Genomic DNA, 4,695 nt, shown 5'->3' on the forward strand with positions numbered 1-4,695 from the left:
AAACTAAAATTTATGACAGATATACAGAAAAAGGGGAAGCGAGTAAACACTCATCTTTCTTGCAAAATCGAGAAAAATATCCGTCCGTTACTCCTTAGAAGTACCCTACTATGAAAAAAATAAATTAAAGAGGGTTGGAACTGACACATTGATTCTTTTTTCGTTTTGTTTTTTGAACCTTATGCATCCAAAGGTGCATGTAAGGTTCGCAAGGGATACAATTGTGTACTAATCAACCGACTTCATTGAAGTCGGATACCTCTTTTAGGCCAAAACGCTGATAGTGAGATTTCGACTATCAACTTATTGGTCTCATGATATATTACATACTTTGTATGCTTACTAGTCGAAATGATGATTCCTATATTCAAAGTAGTATAAATATACTTAACAAATTATCAGTTACCTATACGGTATGCCAATTCATATAAAATATATTAATCATGTATACTAAAATATTGTCCAAAAAACAGAGTACAAGATCCTACATATACAATATCTCATGCAGTTAAATTTCAAACTAACACTGATGACGTTAATTTTACAATATAAACACACCAAAATAGAAAATTATACCCGCATATGCAAACAAATAGCTAAGACTTAATATGCTTTTAAGGTTATATACCCGAGTGGGTTGCTTTGGTCCGCTTATGTATGATTAGGACTCCTTTATCATCTGCACCCATTATGTATGTGTGAGCATGACCACTCTTAGATTAAGAGCTAAAATAGTTTGGGTCAAATCAACTATGCCGAAAGAGAACCCTTTCGTTTAGGTTGAGTTATTTCTACCTTAGAAAAGTATGGAAGTAACTACCAGTATCAGACCCTACCACTCTACAACCATGGCCCTCAGCCCCTCACCACTGTCGGTGTGACGCCTTCTCCCCCTCCCCAATGACAATCATAATATTTTCATTAATATTAGGTTTAGAATACATGACTTATTCTATTGATAAAACAATCCTACAATCACACAACAAACTCTACTCTTGTGGTTCGGGGCTTCGGGCTATTTGTAAAGAGTTTCAAATTCTCAAAAACAATGAATGAAAATGAGTTGGAAAAACCATGTCCAGAAAAATTGGACCTTGTTGTATAACTGTTGTAAGACCGTTGTATGAATAGTTTTTTTTTGTAATTTGATATCATCTCCAGAAAGAGTTACTAACATGAAAAAGAAAGAATGATGATTATTCCTCATTCGATTGCTTCAAAAGAAAAAAAAAAACTAGTTAACAGGACATTAAGATGATTACCTAGGTCATTGCAGAATTTTCTTGTTTCAACAAAAAGCAACACGCTTTATTGAATGTGTTTGAACTCAATTGAAACCAATTGATTATTTCATTAAAAAATCCTAAATTCAGAAGCTAGATTGCTAAAAGGAATATTTCATGTGTAGCTAGAAAAAATTTTGAAGAGAAGGAAAGGAGTGCGCAAACAAATAACTTAAGTGAAAGGGACAAAGAGTTACCAACTTTTCTCACATTTGTCAAGGAAACATGAAGTCGAAAGATCTGGGTTATCCGCTCACAATTCTTGCTGTAGCCATCTCCGCCAATATTTGCAATTGCACTGCGAAAAAAGAAAAAGAGAGCGGCGTAGGAGGAGAGTGGTACCTCTTAGCAGATAAACATAGCTAACAATTCCTACAACCTAAACAAATAACATAAACCACTAAGTTTGAAAAGTTGACAACTAAGCCTACAAAAACTAAAGTGAGAAAATTATAAAGTTCATTTACGATCAAAAAAAGAAAAAGACAACAAGACAAGTAGAACTGAGAAGTGTGGCTGATAATAGTCAAACCTTACAAGAAAATGTTGAAAGCGTTATTCGGTCAAGATTTAGGAGTTAGGGGGTTTAAAGGAGTTATATTGTGGAACACAAAAAATAAGAAAGTTATTTTTGGCAGAGTATAACAAAGAAGTAATATAGGATCTACCAGCAGTAGAAACTTTAAATATGTTTCTATCCAAAATCAAATGAAGTTCACAATCAGTGTAAGAATATCTTAGAAGTAAAAGATCATTATACCTTTTAGGATATCCCGTCCGAACCATTCCAATACTGGTGTCCATTATAAACTTCACTACCTTACATTACTCATCTAGACTTCAGTCATAGAGCAGTTCCTACATATACACAAAATAATCCATGGTTAAACATTCCTCTTGTAGTGAATGTTTCTTGTGAAGAAGCAACCATATCAGGTCAAGTGTCTCAATTTCAGCATTAGTATGTGAGTCGTCACGCCTGCCAATCTATATGTGGTTTACCAGACAATCATATTTTCATCAACATCAATTTTACAGTGTCTATGTTATACCACATGACATCTCTAAAAGGAATTTCGGAGAAGAAAAAAGAAAAAATCTTCCATGAATCTTTGTCTAGCTTGCACAATATTGGGTCCTCCTAGTTCCACGGTATCAGCAAGGCCTCCTTCAGCGCCACTTATGAATTTCCTCCAAGTAACTCGAGACAAACTTAAGAATTATGTCCTACCGAAATCAAGATCTCAGTTGAAATATATATATGTGTGTTGTGTGTGTGTGTGTGCGCGCTTTATATAAATCAGGACGGTGTTCTTTGATGACAGCCTCGGATTTTTCTATAGTTATTCACATTCGTTGGATATTCATCGAGGTTATTTCAATCCAGCGGTTTAAAACCAGCCATGTGATCCCACAAAATCAAGCCGATAGCAACAACTTCCAAATCAAATCCCACAAATACACACATCCAAACACCTCAAAATCAAACAGCTAGAAACAATCATTTGTGTATATAACAAGCAGATAGATACCAACCACAAACTCCCCAGTCCCCACATCTCTCCCCACGTCTTTATGAAATGTAATTTCTTGAGATAGGTAATGCCTTAAATTGACATTAGTTTCGGTTATTTTCTTAATAGTATTGTTCTTTAATGTTTTTCTTCTTCAATGTCAGTAACTTGTCAGCCTAACAGGGTTGGTTTTTTCGTTCAATCTTCATCTTCCTGCGGATTTTATCTCCTTCACTTTCATCTTCCTCCATTGGTAATTGTCCGATATGTTTCACACCCACGTATAACGTTCAAGGCAATGAAAAAACAAATAACTACGTGAAAGGGACAGAGAACTACCTAACCGAAGGTCTCCACTTGAATCATTACTGTAATCTAGCTACTTCCGCTTATACAGGAAATTGCATAGCCGAAAAAAGAGATTAACATACCATAGCAGATACTACATTAACAACCATAATTTAATTATGAAATAGCTACTTACGGTGAGAGATAAAATCCCAGTTACAGTGCATGCTTCGATGTCCACTAAAATATGACATGTTTGCTGAGGGTGGGTACACCCTTACTGTTAGAAATATAGTCCAATATAGTCCCACATTGTCCAATTGCTTAAACTTTTCTCTTGTACTACTCCATATAATGATCTTATGTAATAGCTATGAATATCAATACAAATCAATACAATTTCTCTTTTCTTACATGGTATAAGAGCTTCTAGGTTTCTTTCTTGAGTTAGTCGTTTATAGTCTTCCGCTAGCCGGCGGCGGTAGTCCCATTAATGGCTATCGTCCGCCGGACTTTTATCGATTTTTAGTTCAAGTTTAGTGTTTTTTTTTTTTTCTTTCAAATAAGAGTAGTTCTCTTCTAGTGTTGAAATCTAATCATTCTTCAATACTTTTCTCAATAGTATTTGAAGATGATGAAGATTAACAAGAAGATGAAAGATCCAAAGAAGAGTGATTTGTTGAAGAAATCACATGATATACTCTTCAATGATCTCAAGCATTTCAAATGTCAAGTCCTCCCCAACATCAAATCTATGTGGATCTATGGTCCATGAAGTTATATTTTGAGAGAAATTGGAAAGCTATTAGAGAGGGGGAAAAGAATTCATGGATTTCTTTGTTAGAATAGTTATATACCCCATGTTTATCTTGAAACTATACTTATAGTTCTCCAAAATCTTGATTTACAATATGATGCACATGAAGTGTTTGATAGAATGTATCAAAGAAATCATGCTTATACTCAAAGATGGTTTTCTTTTGATGTTTTTGAAAACATGTTTGTGGGTTCCTTTATGGCAAAAGAGTTAATTCTCTTAAATTGATTTGCTCATATTTCTTATATCCAAGATGAGAACTCTCAAATGTTTGTTACTTTAGTAAGCTACTTGGTTCCATTATATTTTCTATAAGATCAAAAGAAAGAGGAGACATGAGAAAGAGTATAAATGAAGAATAGAAGTGGGAAGGTCAAGATTGAATGATTGCTAGTGTTTATGTTCAACAACACATAAAATCAAGTAGATCAAAAACTTGAATTGGATCGATGATGTTGGAGTAATAATCATGTGTGAGGGCTATTAAAAACCAAGGTAGGAAGATCTCCAAAACCGGACAATGGTTAGTAATTGTCAACCGGACAATGGTTAGTAATTGTCAACCGGACAATGGTTAGTAATTGTCAATACCTGGCAATGGTGCCAACTTTTCTTCATATGGAGAAAAGCAAAATCAACAACATCAACATCAAAACCTGGCAATGGCGCCAACTTTTCTTCAAGTGGAGAAAAGCAAAATCAACAACAATATCAACATCAACAAAACCTGGCAATGGTGCCAACTTTTCTTCAAGTGAAGAAAAGCAAAATCAACAACAAACAACAACATAGA

At 34.5% G+C, this 4,695-nt stretch overlaps 1 long non-coding RNA gene across 1 annotated transcript; it reads right to left on the reverse strand.

The window, feature by feature from the left end:
- Positions 1-1,441: 1,441 nt before the first annotated feature.
- On the reverse strand, positions 1,442-3,366 carry LOC147558063 (uncharacterized). Its single transcript, XR_015234245.1, has 3 exons — positions 3,282-3,366; positions 2,044-2,141; positions 1,442-1,581 (listed from the first exon to the last, which is right to left on the reverse strand). It is a non-coding gene; the product is annotated as an uncharacterized LOC147558063 (long non-coding RNA).
- Between the last annotated feature and the right edge of the window lie 1,329 nt (positions 3,367-4,695).

The sequence above is a fragment of the Eschscholzia californica genome, unplaced genomic scaffold, assembly GCF_041429995.1.
Source record: "Eschscholzia californica isolate CP2 unplaced genomic scaffold, dmEscCali1.0.p SCAF_2, whole genome shotgun sequence".
Taxonomy (NCBI): domain Eukaryota; kingdom Viridiplantae; phylum Streptophyta; class Magnoliopsida; order Ranunculales; family Papaveraceae; genus Eschscholzia; species Eschscholzia californica.